The 17,942-nt window shown below is 41.4% G+C and overlaps 1 protein-coding gene across 4 annotated transcripts in view; it reads right to left on the bottom strand.

Annotated features, from left to right (window-relative positions):
* FAM107B (family with sequence similarity 107 member B) overlaps positions 1-17,942 on the bottom strand; it is a 62,798-nt gene that overhangs the window by 21,751 nt on the left and 23,105 nt on the right. The gene's annotated exons all lie outside the window — the stretch shown is intronic.

The following is a 17,942-nucleotide window of genomic DNA, read 5'->3' as shown; positions in this document are numbered from 1 at the left end:
CTAATTAAAAACCCAACAAGCCTGTATGACCCCCCATGGTTTTAAAAAAGTATACCTCTGTTTTGCAACCAGAAGGTACTCCAACAAATGGCCACGGGTGAGTACCCAGCACTCCAGTGAACACATCGTGCCCTATCACATCCCAGCACACACTGCCTTTTGTATTTCCTATCACTAATTTAATTACTAGTTTTCTCCATGACTGCATAACCTACAAAAAAATTATGGATTTATTAGAAGGAGAGGAACTATCTTTGTGATCAAGGGTGAAAGGGGAACTGGTATTTGTGTAAGCATCTCATGCATTCTTGATTCCTCAGGTTGTGCGTCACTACAGAAAAGTGGTCTGCAAATGTGAGCACTATTTCTAAAAAATAAAAGGAGGTGGAAGCCCCTTTACTGTAAATTCTTGACCTGTTACTAGTTTTTCCACAACCCTTCGGAACATTTTTAACCCAAGTTGCTCAAGTTCCTACACACACCACAGCTTGTCCAGCATCTTACAACACAATCACTTTCTCAACCTGCTTGCTTAACAAGTGGTGGAGAATTCCAGATTGCCAAAGTAGAAAATTAACGTTGCTTCTTTTTTTTTAATTAGACAATCAAGTTTTACCACGATTCACTGAGGAATTATGTTTTAAAACTGAAAAAAATTACTGAGCAAGGGGAATTCATCAATAGATAAAGTGCGACCTGTTCATTACAATGGGCTTGGTCACAAGAGAGGCTCGCTCACTCAGCAGGAAAGCTGCCCCGTAATTACAGCGAGGAACCAAGTCGTGACAGAAGAGAGAGGCTCTATTCTCAACACTACCAAAAACTGGATTTGTGATGCTGAGCAAGTCGCTGAGGCTTAAATTAATCTGGAACAGGCTGTGGTTGTCAGCACAAGACAACATGTCGGATACCAAATGCTGAGAGCGCAAGACAGGCTTTTTTGGATGAGCAGATCAGTAAGAAACATCATAAATTATGACAATGCTATGCTTTGTTCTATTACAGGCAGTGTTTTGTCAAAAATTTTGGAGCCATTTCATGTAAAGCACTCATTTTAGGATTGAACAAATGCTTGTTTTAGAATCAAGAAGCTAAATCTAAATAGGTAATATGCTGAATGAATTTTAGAAAATTATGATGTTTAAAATAAGCTAAAAAGTTATGGATTAACAGATACACAGATGAAAAATCAGAAAAGATGTTACAATTAATAACACAGAGGCTGTGAACTTCTTGGTACTGCAAAAGGAAAACCAGGGATTTACGAGTCTTATGCCTGAAGGACCGACGCCATTTTCACCCCCAGGCTATTTTTATTATTATTTTTCCTTCCCAAGTTAGTACCAAAGTCCCTAGTGTTTTCTTTCTTGTTATTTGTCTACATATTTATAATCTTAACAACAAAAAAAGACACATTAAACACATGTTTTGTAAGCTGCACTAGTAAATATGTTCTCAGAAACTACTCCAAAACGAAGATCCACATTGAAAAGCCAGAATGAGAGCTGGGTGCCGGAGGGCTTTCCTATCCCACTGGTGAATACAGCACGTTCTTCTCGATCATGTTAGTAATAAGACAGAGGCCCATTTATCAAAATCTGTCCTCTTTAAAACAGTATGTACTCCTCAACAGGCTCAGTGCTCAGTAGGGTGTAAATACTGCATCTTCAGTCACTATGTTAATGTAAGTCTACCATACATTAGTGTTTAAGATTACAGCAAATGTTTGCTACAGTTAAGGCCCATTTCATCAAGAGAATACTAACAGTCATCCTTTAATGTGAACACTAACAAGTCAGCCATAGATGTTTTTCATATTGAGATATATGATATCATAAACACAGCATTCCTACCCACTAGAATGAACCCAGCACTCTGCCTGCACAGAGGACGTTGCCCCACCTGCTTGAGCATCGATCCCAAAAAAGATTGGAAAAGCTGCACAGAAACACAACAAAAGCAGCACTTTTACTGCCAGACAGCAACAGGATCCACTTCCAGTTTAGAAACACATTTGGTTATGAAAGCAAACAGGCTATCAGAAGTAATCCAGAAGCTTTCCCCTGCACAGATTTGTCATTAATACTTATTTTTCTCTCACCTACACATTTCCAGCACTGCTGAGAGCATCGTCACGGGTACCAACGGCACCAAACTACAACTGGTAAATATTTAAATATGTTTTGAACATAATGCTAGCTCAACTAGATCTGCATCTCAAGGATCTTCCAGCAGATGACAGCTTGCTCCAGCCAGTCCCAAATCAGCCGTATTTGAGAAACTCTACAGCAGTGATCTGCTCGTGCTGCACCCACATGAGCAAACAGGCCCTGCCAGGAAGCAAAACCCCCAGAAGAGACAGACGCAGTCAGCTGGGATCATGCAACTTCCTCCGGTGCAACGTACTAGGGAAATTCAACACACACGTCTACCTCTGTCAGTGTCAAGCAAAGGTACTCTAGACTGGGAACAGCTATGCCAGCATAAACACGATCAGCTAGTGGGGAGAATCATACCACTTCAACCCCACAGACAAAGCACTACAACCTGCAGGAAAAGGTTAGAAACCCAGTAACATGTAAGATCAGACTAAAAAGTGCAGGTGGAAAAGTGAAAGATGTCTACCAAGGATGTGGTCAGAGAAAAAATCCCAGCTCCTTCATCTTTCATGATATATGCAGGCCATGAGGAAGGAGTTACAAAAAGCTGAAAAGACAAGATTTCAGTCATTATTGTTCAAGTTTCATAACAGCTCATGTTATACATTTATTTTACAAACAGCAATTAGAATCAAAATTACAGCACTGTCCACACACACCTGAGAGAGTCATTATGTCCACAAGCTTACAGTCTATGCAGGGGTGTGAATCATTACCCTCATTTTATATCCTGTATCTTCCTGGAAGCCTTTGGGGCTTACAAAATAGGAGAACATTTGGAAATTTTACCTTTGACTGCCCTCAGCCAATATTGCATCTCTCCAGAGACACAACCCTCAGCTCGTCTTTCACACAAAGGTAACATCCTGCTCACATTTTAGGTAACCGTTTAGTTTAGATTCTCTAAACAAAGAGATGTGCCACCTTCATCCCCAAACCTCACCTTCCCAGCACTACTAACCTGTTTGCTGCAAAGTCGGGCTGCATGAGATGCAATATTATGTGTCTTAGAGCAGGGTGACAGTCACCTCCGTGAGAGTCCACCAGCAAGGCATCATCTTGTACATAGCTAAGCTAACAACTCCACAGTTTCAGGTTAAACACCTTCTTTCAAGAGCCATTTCCCTCTCACAAACAAACCTACACCTCAGGGCCTGGTGGAACAAACAGCATGTCTCTGGTTGTACAGGGATTCAGATTTTGATTCAGGAAGTATATGTCTGCAAATTAGTTTTGATCCGCATCCCACTGCACTCACTGTTTTCCTACAGCTTCTATTCAACACAAACATTTACTACCACTGCAAACCCAGTGCTTCCAGGAAACCAATGTTTAGTTAAACCAACACAGTGATTAAAAAATGACAATAAGACCATCAAAAGTTTTAAGTCAATGGATGAACTTCGCAAGACAGCCACAGTGGGTTTGCTAGAGTGCATGCCACCAAATGTGCCTGCCCACCATCAGAAGTACCAGTCTCACTAGTAGGGAGATTAACAAACTTATTAGCTGTTTCCAGTAGAGTCAAAATGAAAGTGTTTGTAGAAGCTAGCGCACAGGCTCTTATCAGGGAAAAGAGATTTATGCACAGAGCTCTTTAATCTTCTCCAGAGGGTATTCCCATTGCTAGAGGGTGCTGACATCAATTTTAGAGAAAACCTCTGAATATGTTTTTTAAATACCCCTTCCCACAAAACTCCCATGGGACAGCCGCATTACTTCCACAAGTGACTTAAGAAGCAGGAGGAGGCAGTATGTTATAATGAGTCAGGCAGCCACATGGAACGCCAAGGCAACAAGAACGTCATCCAGATTCTCACATCTCATTCTCCCCTTCTTTACATCAGATAAATCAACATAGTTCAGTCGTAAACACCTTCTATTAATCTTACCCAAGATCTCAGCTAAAGACCAAAGACATCAACCACTTCCCTCTATCTCACTTCAGACCTTTTCTCTATCCCACTCTAACCCTTGTTTATACCATTATGATTATTATCTATTATAAAGAATTGTTTGATTAAAACATACATACTTACAGAAGCATTCATGTCACCTACCTTTAGGCCTTTAACTGCTGTAACTAAAATAGGAAAACAAGCTCCTTATAGCATTAGCATGGTTATCCTGAGGGCAAATCAAAGTAGCTATACTGAGCACTAATGTTAAATATCACCACTCTCAGGCAGTTTCCAGACACACTTGCCTTCCTCCACTGGGGTTATGAGAAGTCCAGGGAGCCTAGACTCCCAAATTGTTTTTTAATAGCAGTGGGAAAGGTCCCTTCAAAAATCAAAACAGTTAGAAGTTCCAGATTTCATAAACTACAGTAATACTGAACAAATCAAATCTGCTACTGTTTTCTCCAGTATCTCCAGTATGCCAGTTACTTCCAGCTTCACATACTGCATAATACAAAACCGTGGAAAACACTCAGTTTAACAATTTCCTGTATTTTTCACCACATTGTGTGCAATACCTTGTGGATTAATTATCTAGATAACAAAACGACTGCAAGTGCCATTAATGTTGTCAGTCTGAACTAGTCATCTAAAGAATCACAGCAACGTGCTCCTACAATCCACGGCAGGAGGGAAGCTGAACTGAAGAAGAACCCCTCCTACCTGCTACATATGGGGGAAACAAACCCCTTCTTCCCAATGCAGGAAGGTGACTGTGACTAAACCGTTATGCAACTGTGCAGAGTCCCAATGACTGGGAACACTGAAGAGAGGAAAGGGCTGTCATACCTGGAAGCCAAACTGTTCAAAAGAATGGGGAGAAGGGTCACTGAGTCTAACACATTTGGGTCTTCTTCATCAGAAATCCAGTGAGGACCCAGAACTTGTTATCAATTATTGCACGAAGTTACTACGTAGCAGATGCTATACAGTGAAAACTATTATTTAGTCCTGTATGTAGAAGCCCAAAGAACAGTGGAACAAATCCATCCCCAGTGGATTCCCCAGTACTGACTGCTCAGAGGATGTACACACACACCCTACTCACCAAGCACCCAAACTTAGCGAGAAATGCTCATCTCCTGGCATGGAAGTGGCTAGCTAAACACCAGGAGCAGATCATGGATGGAACAAAACCACAGTCACTAAGTGGGACAATCCACTACATCTAACAGTGACATCTACAAAGATACGTAGCCAGACTAAGCTGGTCCTTTCAGCCAGTCTAAGCCAATCTAGACTTTTTCTCTAGAGGAAAAAAAAAAGAGAACAGCATCTCCAAAAACTGACCTGTTAGAGCAGGTCTAGAGGAGGGCCACAAAAATTATCAGAGGGCTGGGAGAGTTGAGGTTGTTCAGTCTGGAGAAGTAAAGGCTCCAAGGAGACCTGACTGTGGCCTTTTGATACTTAAAGGGGGCTTACAGGAAAGATGGAGAAAGACTTTTTAGCGGGGGCTGTAGTGACAGGACAAGGGGCAACAGTTCTAAGCTGAAAGAGGGTAGGTTTAGGTTGGACACAGGGAAGAAATCGTTTATGATGAGGGTGGCAAGGCACTGGCAGAGACTGCCCAGAGCAGCTGTGGGTGCCCCATCCCTGGGGGTGCTCAAGGCCAGGCTGGACGGGGCTGCGAGCAACCTGGGCTGGTGGGAGGTGTCCCTGCCCCCGGCAGGGGGGCTGGATTAGATGAATTTTGAAGGTCCCTTCCAACTCAAACCCTTCTGTGATTCTACAACCGATCACATTTATATCAGGATGGGATAAACATGTTTTTGAGAATGCTTGCACTGATCAACAAAAGCAGTCCAACACTGAAAGAGATACTGCACCCAAGGTGACAGAGCCCTCCTGGTCCCAGGACACCCACACGAGTGAAGGAAGCCCTTGAGCAGAACTACTGCTCTCCACAAGCACAGATGTGGCCACCATCACCAGGTCAGCTCGCACAGCTGGAAACTTCTCACTTCTGTGCATCCTGGTTAAGCAAGAGGCACAGAGTTCTGCTTGAAGGCAATATAAATTGCACCACTGGAAATACCGATGGAAATATTTCTGTTATATCCAGGCCACCAAACACAAGTAGTACTTAGTAGTTTACTACTCTGGTTTCCAGTTTGAGAAATTACTTTAATGGAAGTGTTTTTTTGAATACATACCAAATGCCAATGAACATAATGTACCTAAACTGTGTCTCCAAGAGATGCAGTTTTTAAATTCAGTTTGAGCATGTTCTAACCTAAAAAGGGAGGAGGGGAGGAGAGGGAAAAAAAAAAAAAGCAGAAAAGAAGAAAGTCTCTTGTGGCATTTTTCTTTCTGTGAAGATAGGAGGAAATAGGTGCTGGTACAAGCAGAAAGGAAGACAGATTTACATCTCCCAGCTTCAAAACAAAGTGCTAGCAGCAAAAATATTAGATTATTGATGCAGAGAGAGAGGAAGTTGCAAAGCTGCTTAACGCTTCAAGAAGCTGCGAGGCTTTTCAGTCAGTGCTGCAGCTGGGAAAATAAAAATAGTCTTATAGTATCATAGAATGGTTTGGGTGGAAGGGATCTTAAAGATCACCTAGTTCCATCCTCCTGCCATGGGCAGGGACCTCTTCCACTAACCCAGGTTGCTCCCAGCCCCGTCCAACCTGGCCTTGAGCACCCCCAGGGATGGGGCACCAACAGCTGCTCTGGGCAGCCTCTGCCAGTGTCTCACCACCCTCACAGTAAAGAATTTCTTCCCAGTATCCAATCTAAATCTCCCCTCTTTCAGGTTAAAGCCATTCCCCCTTGTCCTGTTGCTGCAAGCCCTTGTAAAATGTCCCTCCCCAGCTTTGTCAGCCCCTTTAGGTACTGGGAGCTGTTCTCAAGTCTCCCTGGAGCCTTCTGGGCTCGCCCCAACAGGTCCATGTCCCCTTATGCTGGGGGCCCCAGAGCTGGGTAGATAGGAGTAGGATTTAGAAACTCAACAACAAAAGTCAAAGAGATTAATTATAATAACAGATACAGCATTTAAATTAACAAAGTACTAATAGAATCATGCATGTTTTCCCCTTGTGTACCATACCCTGGGGAAAGATGTGCTGTAGCTGTACATATTTCCTGTGTTATAAATTAAAACACATGCCAAATTCACCCTTCCTGCAATGCTATTAAAAATAAAGGAAAATTACTCCAGGGATAAATCTGGCCCAGAGACGTTTTTCAACAAAGATGAGTTTCAGAATAAATTCTACCAAAATAGGTCTGTGTGGAAATACTTGAAAGATTTTCACTGCTGTTCCCAGAGCACTCATTCAAAAACACGTTTGAACAGATAGTTCCCAGTATTAAATAGGTGGAAAAATTTGAAGACAGCGTTTTAAAATACTGTTTCCAGGTGATCAACCTGATATTCTTGCAGTCTGGTTTTATGGGGGGCAGTTTTGTTGTTGTTGCTGTTTATTTTGTTGTTGTTGTTTTCAGTGTTTTGGGGGTGTGGGGAAGGATTGTGGAGTTTTCTGGTTTTCAGTTGTTAGGATTTTTTAATACTTAAGTATTTGCAGTCCTGAATAACGGCCACTTCATACGCAGCTCAACGTCATTACCAAGAATTGAGGAGCTCAGAAATTACAGGTGTACTTGGAGAATCAGACCCATGCATTCAAGAGATTTTGAATTTTGACATTGAGATACACTCAAAATACTACTATAAATAGCATCAGGTTAGAATGCTCAGCTGGCACAAGCTGGAGCCAGTCTACTAAAATTAATGAATCTTCCTCATCTTATCTGACACACTCAGGAAACGTGCACTATATTAATATTACAGTTTTCCACTGAGTTGCATAGGCAGAAGTGCTGGCAAGGTCAACGGCCTCAGTTAACCTTCATACACAGTAGCACGATGCTGGAGACCTGTATGAATGCACCTGTAGCACTTTCCCTACATAAGACTGCATCAACTACAACGATGAAGAGCCATAAAACACACACAAGTTGCTGAAAGCAATTTATCTACAGCAATTTGCACAGCTAGCAACCACTGTAATCACATTTTTGCAGAATCATAAAAAACTGGGCTGGAAGGAGCTTCAAGAGGCCATCCCTTCCCTTCCCTGCCCCAGGGTGAGCTGTAGCACACCTACACACCCCTGACATCTCTTCCTTCCTCAGAAGCATTTGAGCCAAAATCTTTCATTCTTGACCTCAGTCCAAAACAAGATGTGATTTAAACCCAGTTGTTCATCTTGTTTTAAGCTCCAGGTGTTGGCTTTTAATGCTAAACATACAGAACATCAAACTGGCTGGCTAGTTCCTACGTGAATACAAAGCCAAGCCTTTGCTAATGTGGGGACAGCAGAAGATACAAACAGGTCGGATCAATGACTTTTTTAGAGCAAGATCAAACATAAGAGAAATAAAAAATAATCATCTGTTCAACAGATCTCCATTGCAGGAGATATTTTTAGCACATCTGGAGGAGACCACAGAGGTCATGAGAAAATCTGCAATGCTTTCACAGAGGCCATCCTCTCCATGACAGGCACTGAGAGGCAGTGGGTGCACATATCCTCCTGCTGCCATACACAAGAGACCACTCTGTTCCCAGAGAGCACTGTTCTCTCCAGAGTTTCTCTGACCCAGCCTGTTTTCCATCCCTCAGCTTTTACAAGCCCGTGACAAAGTTCCCTTGCAATGGCACTTCTCCCTTATGCCTTCCCACCAGAAGAAAGTCCCACAGATCAGGCAGCTCCTGACTCCTCTGTGGAGGCAGGAAAGGGCAGGCTGGCAGGGAAAGCCATTAAATGTGCCATTTTGCAAAAATAGTGCTTGGATGGTTCTCATCAGCACAGAAAATTCAGGACTAACTGTGCTACTGATGGTGCTTCTATAGTAAGGTAAAGGGCAAAGGGTCTGGACATCAGATCCTAGTCTTAAGAAAGAACTAAATTATTAAAACAAGGCATCTGTAGCTTATTTAAAGAAAATAACACACTAAGAACATTTTCTTTCCTTCTACATCTTCCAGGCATGGCAACACTAGGATTTGTTTGGAAATGTTTCCATTGCTTCTGCCACAGCCCAGAAAACAATCTTGTGCTTGTAAGAGATGCAACCCAGTTTCCTCATTGAGATTCTAAACCAGAATCCATATTTCTTCTATTTTTCTCCCCGTATATTTCTTTGTATGCAATTATTCAGACAAATCATACTCCTCAATCTCCTGGGACTTGTTTTATTCCAATAATTGAGAGGGCTTTTTTCTTCTCTGATGTTCTGTTTCTCAGGGCAAGGTTATTTTTTGTGTGTATGATCCTTTTTCAATTACACAGAACTCAAGGCAAAAGTGTAATAAAAAATGCAACTCTATTGCTTATTTTTGTGGTCTGGCATTTTCATTTTGTGCATAATGAGTCTAATCAATCTATACTGTACTACATACATATCACATTCCTAACCAGTAGCAATCAGAAATAGATACCCAATTTCTTTCTTCCAGCACTGTATGAAAATTAATGTCACTTGTCACAAAAAGAGTTCAGACTACAGAGCAACACACAGAACACTAAGTATTTTAATTTGACACCGTTCATCATACAGCTGCCAAATCAAAAGCAACAATGTTAAATTCTATTATTAGTCATCCTGCTTGGATCATCACCCTGAATAAAGGCATTAATGAGATAGGGACCTGCAAAGTGTTGTCCTAGAAGTCATTAAAAAAAAGGTTAAAAGTATAATTGAACAATTTGATCCTCAGGATTAAAAATCCTCAGTGAATCACGTAATTACCAAGAAAAGGCTAAAGTATGGAACAAGAAGCATCTGTAGTGGCTCTGTTCCTTTCTGTACAAGTGACAGGCAGGGCATCTCTCGGGTGACAAGCGCGAGAGTCTTCCCATGACCCATATTAAAGATGCTGTACCCGTCACGGACTGGGAGCCAGGCTGGCAGCTTTCCATCCCAGGGCTCAGATTCTCACAGCTGCCTACACACGGACTTCCCTGCTCTCCTTCAACACACTTGCTCTTATTTTCTGATAGGCAACAAGCACAGTTGTCCCAGTTAAGCAGGAGGTGTCCTGCACTAGTTCATGCCCTTCCCAAGACCCAACTGGTCTCACACTGGCAGCTGCAATAAAAACAACTGCTCCACTTCGGCAAGGAGCTACCAGTTGCTGCAACAGCTGGCTCCACTCCAGCTGATGGAACTGGGAAGTGGTGACATTTCTTCATATTGGTTACAGAAGTCTTGCCTTCAACTTCACTTGGGAGGTCCTCCCTGCCTATTGGGTTTGTTCACTTGATGCGTTAGCCACTTCTTCCTTAAAAAGACCAAATGAAGGAAAGAAAGGATGTAGAAGCTGGAGTAACACTGAGTTCTGTCTCTCTGGAAGTGGCTGCATCACATCCTGAGTATGTTGCCTTACCACCTCAGAAGTCAGAGTGCTGCCCCAGTTTCAACTCCCAGCTCTGCCATCACCCAGTTGCACACTAACTGTGAAGTACTCTGTGTCCATCTTTGCTGTGGTCACAGTCTGTATTAAAACCTCAGTGATGCAGGCTCAGCTCTCAGCCATCTACTCAGATGTTACATCCATTTCATAAAAACATCCGCCTGTTCTGCAACTGTGTTAATGGGGAGTAAAAAAATTGAGTTTTGCAGCTGCGCAAAGCTCAGACAACCACGAAACAGGTCACTGGTCAGATAAACTCTCAGTGCTTATTCACAGTGAAAGAGGGCGTGCATTTTGTTTCATTGCAAGGTAACAAGACAGAAGGACAGTAACATGTATTACAAAATTGTCTCACAAAAAGCGGACACAATGAGGAAACCAGGTCATTTGTAAACAAACCTGTTTAAGCTGAATCGCATGTAGCATATATAGGAGTGGGGGTGCAAGAACTGCACAGCTGTTGGCTTGCACATTACCTGAATCTTGGACAAAATGCCTGTGGCCAGCCATCCCAGGGATTTCCAGAGCAGACTTACGAAACTCCCACAGCTCACCACTGCTACTAAAACCTGTGTTCAACAAGAGGCTAGAAAATTACCAGGTCATCTCTTATTAGGTGCTGACTTGCCATTGAATAAAGTAACAAGATAGGCAGGATCCAAGGAGTCTCCTTTATTCCAGCGATCACTTGAGGCCCAGTTGTCCAAGAAGTACAGCAACCATAAAGCTTTCAGCAGCAAACCATTAACCTCATAGTCACCAAAAACCTAAAATTTCATGTAGTATGTGAAATTATGATTTAGAAGGGTATGCAATTCTTTCATACCCTTCTAAATCCTTTCTATTATCCATGTATCAGCAATTGCAAGTTACCAGTTCTATTTCCATATAGCAAATGAAATATAAACCTGGTAGTTTAAGAGTCAAATAAAGAAACAATTGCAGCTTTTGAATACCGATGCCCATCCCCCTCCCCTCCCCCCCCCCACCCCCCCCATTATATATATCTTCCAAACACGGAGTAAATCAAACCCAAGAGAGAAATACATGCTGTGGGCCAGATCTTTCAGCAGGTATAAGTCAGCATGGTCTGAATGACTCTTCATACATAATTATGCTGTCAAATACTTGATGAAAAGAACTGAGAGGATGTCAGCATGTGCTTCATGTAAAACAGAAAGAGGACCTTTGTCAGACAAGAATTAAATTAAGATTCACTATAGGAACGGTATCATACGGTTCAAAAGAAAACCACACTACAAACACATGTGCAGGCCTGAAAACAGGGGTAAAAAGCATGAGAGATGTCAGCTGAGGTCTGCTCCTTACAAGGAAGGAGATTCAACAGCAAGAGACACTATTATCCATTGCATCCAGAGAAGTGGTTTTATAGGATCCAGCAGGCTTGCCGCTCCAAAGCAGCTGCTTGAGTATTTAGCTTGAAAGGCAAACTATTCCTTGCATTTTCTGTGGTGTGTCTTTTCACTGTACTGCTAAACCACTCTGCTGACACAGCAGTGCCAAATGGCAATGTGTTTCATACAGGACCAGAGTGCCTTTAGGCTGAATGAATGCCTGGTAAAAACTGCACATGGTTTATATGGCACACTGAAGCAGAGACCACAGCACTGTACCAATGCCAGAGGTGCCTGGAAGCTATAGTGTGATTTTTCAGGATGAGGCTCAGCACGTTCACATCAGCAGGGTGGTTGTACATGAGCCATTTTCAGTGCTGACTATTTTGTCTTAAAGACAGACAAAGGAGGAAGTAGTCAGTTAAGAAACAGAAGCCTGTGCAGTCAGGAGAGTAGTAAATGACTCATACACCATGCGTTGAGATGTATGCAAGACTAGTCCATGCTAGTCAGAGCTAGGTATTACAAATATTAATTCCAACAACCTGCATTACATAGATACCAGGTTTGAAGTCCACACATCTGGCCAGTTTTCTTGCTAGATACTGAAAAACAGCATACATCTAATCACCAGCAATAATTCCCTTTCCTGCTTCAGTCTCCAGTTACACGGTTGTGTCTGGCCCAAGAGACTTGAAATATATAACAATATCTGATTTTTTGCTGGAACAGTGAAACAAAATAACTGATAAATTGAAACTTAAAAAAAAAAAAAAAACAAAAAAAAACCACCCACAAAACACTGAAGTTCACCAACTGAAAATAATTTCCAAAGCAATGATTCAGCTTAGCACATGATTTTACACACACACAGATACAGGTTTTCCACATATTAAACTAATGCTACCTAGGACAAAAAATGTGCTCAGCATTCCTTTGAAAAGCCCATCACACAAGTAGGTATCTAATAAATAGAGAGACAACTGTAGTCTGATACAATATGGCAATTTCAATCTAACGCAAAATCTTGCTGGCACTGAGGCTGAAGTCACACACTTTCAAGGAAAGCTACCAGACCTCTCCTGGTGTGAATATTCAATGTTTTGAGAGAAGCAACAGAATTTTGTGTTTAGAAGTTACTGCATCAGAAGCGCACACAGTTCTCTTAAATACTTTGTTTTAAATTAGGGATAACCAACTTGTAAGATTGCTTACAAAATCTCCGAGCCCTGAAGCAAAGCAAGAACTTCTCAATCAGAAAAGCTGTGAATATGATTACCAGTCTGGCCTGCAAGTGAGAATAGCCTGTTAAAAAAGGCAGAATACGGAAAACCTTAAAATTATTATTACTAAATATAACACCTCAGATTCCACACACACCCCCCGTTCATTTACAATAATACATGTACACTCATCCCTGCTTGTTCCATTAGATAACAACAGGTAGCAGAGCTAAAGTCACATTCTTGTTCAAAATCACTTGGGATCTAAGCACTTGAGTGCTCCCTCCAAGGTTCCCTGAGGTGGGGGGGGGGGGGGGGGGGGGGGGGGCGCGGGGGGCAGGGAGCAGCAACCGTGAGACCACAAGGAAACAGGCAGGCATGTGCAGAAGAGAGGGATAGGAAATACCTGCATGTGGCTTTCAGACCCATCTTCTTCACAGGCCTCAAAATATCTACAAGGTAGCCAAAATTCCCATACAAATACAAACTGGGGAGGGGGAGGGAAATGCTCAAGTATTAGGATGTTCCAATTTGAAAGTGTCATTAAGAATTATAATTCTGAGCTAATTACATTGGGGGTGGGTGGGGTTGTGTGCATAAATATCTAGCAAAGAGGATCCATTTGATATGACACCTAGATGGCAAGAGAGAAGCATTTATTCTACCACACTGATATATTTTATATTCGCAGTCATCGCCACAGTGTTGCATAAGTGAAAGAAAGTGTTGCTGCTTCTTCTTTGTATCATTCTCTGCTATGGCACCCTCTGCCATCCAAATTCCCACACCCTCTCACACCTTTACAAAATGTCACTGCAGTGACTTTCTAGGAATTTGGGCCAAGTTCAAGAATCCCCATCTGCTCCTACTGGAGAGGAATGAGATCAGACTGTAAATGCACGGCAGATTTCTAGCAAGGAGACATGCGAACACAATTTGGATACGTATGAAAGTCAGCCCCAGCTTTCTTCATTCAAATTGAAAACTTCAGGCTCGCGTCTGTCTCTCTGTAATGAAGCATTCATATATTCAGTTCATCAACCATTTAGGTTAAGTGCATGTACAGGCAAGCACTCTCAAGACATTTTGTTAATCTACATTTATCTTAAAGACATTTAGAATTGTAGATGTGCATGCACAAGATGGGTTTTTTCAAGACTTAAAAGCAATTAGCTCTTGAGAAAAGTGGCTTTGGTAGCATGTGTTCTCACATTCAAATCAAATAAATTCAAATCAAATTTCAAATCAGCACAAGACTTCTCATTAGACACCAGTGTTTCTTCCGGTTTAAAGAGCTTTTTTTGAATTGCACTGCGTACTTCAGAGCATGCACTTCTCCAGGTAGTCAGCTCGCAGGATGGCTCCCCTGAGAAACCTACATACACACAACACTGGTTCAAAAACTGAATTTATAAAAATTTGTCATTATAGTTGGTAGCACTACAGAAATATACGTACAAAAGATGTGCTTCATAACAAAACATCAGTCTGCCAAGTGACTTGCAGAAACAGAGCCAACAACTGAAGAGCAGAGCAGCTTGCCTACTTGCTGGAGCAAACCTAGGTCAGAGACTCCCTGACTGCTTGGAAGGAAGCACCCAGAATAGACAAAGGCTGTAACAGTAGAAAGGAAAGAGAGAATACACCACAGCTTATGGGCAACTCACATTCACTTCCTCAGTTATGCTCTGAAGTACATAAATCTGGAGTCACTTTCTGCAGACATTTCTCCCCACCTGACTGGCTATCATGGCAGCCCAGGGCTAAAGTTAGGAGCAAAAGCCCATGTTCATCCACTGAATGCTTCCCAAACTACCTTCATGGCGCTTTGTAGAGCTAAGATCAAACTTCCTTATCTCGCAGGATGGAGAACATTAAAAAAAAAAAAAATTAAAAAGCCCAATCCAAACAGAACTCAAGCTACTTGCCCAAAGCCATATGAGAAATTGAGTAGAACTGGAAACTCATGGTGGATCACGCAAGTCCCACTTGAGCCCTGTAAGATTAGCCCTTCTGCAATTGACCATCTACCACACTTCTAGATGTACAGTAATTTCAAATCCTGCTTGCTTAAACTCTAACAGAAGACTCCATCATTGGGAAAAGACAACCCTAACTCTGCTGGAGAATAGCAGACCTCCTTATAATCCCAAGTGCCTCTCTTGCTTCCATCTATTTATCTTCCTCTTAAGTCCATTTTTGGACTTAGGAGAATAAATAGTCCATTTCTTGGCCAAGAAAAATAAACGTGATTACATTCTCCATGTGGTTAAAGCCTGAAGCCTGCTGTTTTAAAACAGACACATAAACATACATATATGTCACACACACATCTAGCCTTTGTTAATGATCAGAACAGATCTTGATGAAACACCTCTATTTGATATTTTTTTTTTTAGTTATCCTTCTAAAAAGCAATTCCCCAAATGTGCAAACTATTAGGAAAATATGTGAAAAAACAAGTCTGACTGGCAGACTGAAGTTGTAGGCTGAGTAAGATGTAAGCCTGTTTAGCATTAATGCCAGAAGATCCCCTCTCACTCTAAAAATCTGACATACCACTTGCTTTATTAGCTCTAAATCAACTATTCATTTAATTGACATTAAAACCAGGAAATTAGAAATTAATACAGACAATTTAGAACTGGAATAATGCAGAGACAGCACTTCTTTCATAGATTTTCAGTTTGAAGTCAGTATTACAGCACACTGCTGAATTGCTACAACAGTCCACAAGGCCAGCACTAGAAGACTGTCAATAGAACCACGAAGATTTCATTTATTAGGAGTTGAGTAACTCAAGGCTTCTTTTTTTACTAACTTAGTACCACAGACTGCCTCCAACTATTAGAGGTTTAGATCTGGGTGTATGAGCAAGGAACGACTATCTTATGCAGCATCTAGAATTATCATTTCACAGATGCAGGAAAAGAAACTTTTTAAAATTGGGAAAAGGAACAGAAAGGCAAGATAGTACTTCACCCTAGTCAAAAGGTCACTGCAATCCAGATTAACTTAAAATTCATGCAACTTTAGTCAAGAAAGTAAAAATGAAAGTCTGACCCTTAAAAATAAAGGCCAGATGTTCCATTAATTTCCTCTTCCATTTTTCTGAAGCACATGGTTTGAGGTCCCAGAAATGTCTATTACAAGTCACAAACACACCACCAGTAAAGATCCAAGAGTTTCTTTTCCAAGCTAGAAACAGTTACCAACAAAATAGAAGACATGACTCCAGCAGCAAGCTGAATAAAGTGAGCTAGAGCTCTTCATTGGCAATCACATTTAATAGAAATGATAATATAGAGGAGTAGCTCTGCACCCAGAGCCTGCGGTTGGCACAGTTCCCAGTGCACTGCAGCAATTAACTCTAGCAGAACAACATTACTCACTCATACCACCTATTCACTGCAGGAGCCTTGCTAACATTTGTGCTTACTACTCTAGGTCAATGCCAATAATTTCACAGTCCTTACTTAATGTTAAGAGTGCTACCCCACTCTACCTTTAACCACCCCCACATTCCCACAGCATTTAAGGACATTCCCCTTTACTCCAAGCACCTTAAAGTCGCATCTATGCCCATTTTAATCATGCACAGAGACTTTCTTCCCTTCCAATATATTTCATGAACATAACACTGGAAGAGGCTGAACATTTTTCCTTTCTTAATTTTGACAAAACCTTTTTCCGCTAAGTACTTTGTAACAGGGCTGCAGCACAGTACCACTGCTGGAAACAAGGGATTTATAATGGAAATGGTGATGTAACCTTAAACACAGCATCAAGCTCCATGAAAACCCTGTCATGCTTCTGGAAAAAAAAAAAAAAAAAAAAAAAAAAAGCATTTAAAATCTAACAGGCTCTGTCATCATCATAAAATGCACACCCTACTGCTGCATGCTCTCAAAAAACTTCATTAAACGGGGCCGGGCACTGCAGCAATGAACTGTGGACTCCCCTGACTTTGTACGGTACATGGGCTCATTACTACCACCAGCTGTGACCATCTCCACACTAACAAGGAAGGGGAAGATAAAGATCTGCACTAAATTAGAATCAAGTTTTCTGATCACAAAAAGAATAAGGGAGAAGTCAGCACCGGAGGGTTATTCTCACTACCTGGCCATTATATGCTTACTTATTCTTTGCCTAGCATTAACACCTACCCATTTCTCCAAACAAGTGACTCTCCTTATCATCCTCATTCCTTTGTTACAAACTAGCCTTCCTCTGGTGAAGCTTTATCAGCTGCAATGAACACTGGCCACTGTACTTAGCATAAAATTTGGGATTTTTTAAATTATGACAGTAAATCACCACTATCCTCTGCACATAAGAGACGAGCCCAGATGTGAGAAAGATATAAGGATGCTATTTTATTACATGAGTAAAAGAACACCGAAGAGAAGTGAACAAGACTTGTTCTTAGTGAACACCTGAAAGTTAATAACTCTACGTTAATAACCGTGAGAAAGATATAAGGATGCTATTTTATTACATGAGTAAAAGAACACCGAAGAGAAGTGAACAAGACTTGTTCTTAGTGAACATCTGAAAGTTAATAACTCTACGTTAATAACCCTGATGAGGACTGCTGTTACAAAGACAAAGATCTCCAGGAATTTAACATGGGGGAAGTTTTATTATTAAACCTATACGGGCACCTGAGGTGCTCTGGATTATTTAAGATTTATATAAGTGAGAGCCAGGGGACCTCACCTGATCAGCAATATGCTGTAATAGCCTCTGATTCAGAGGCTATCAATTTACTTTGTGTTCAGAGACTATGTACAACATATCATAAAATGAAATAATAAAAAGAG

The sequence above is a fragment of the Falco peregrinus genome, chromosome 6 (genome assembly GCF_023634155.1).
Source record: "Falco peregrinus isolate bFalPer1 chromosome 6, bFalPer1.pri, whole genome shotgun sequence".
NCBI lineage: Eukaryota > Metazoa > Chordata > Aves > Falconiformes > Falconidae > Falco > Falco peregrinus.
Note: the sequence above shows the minus strand (reverse complement) of the source record. Positions and strands in the feature narration are given on the sequence as shown.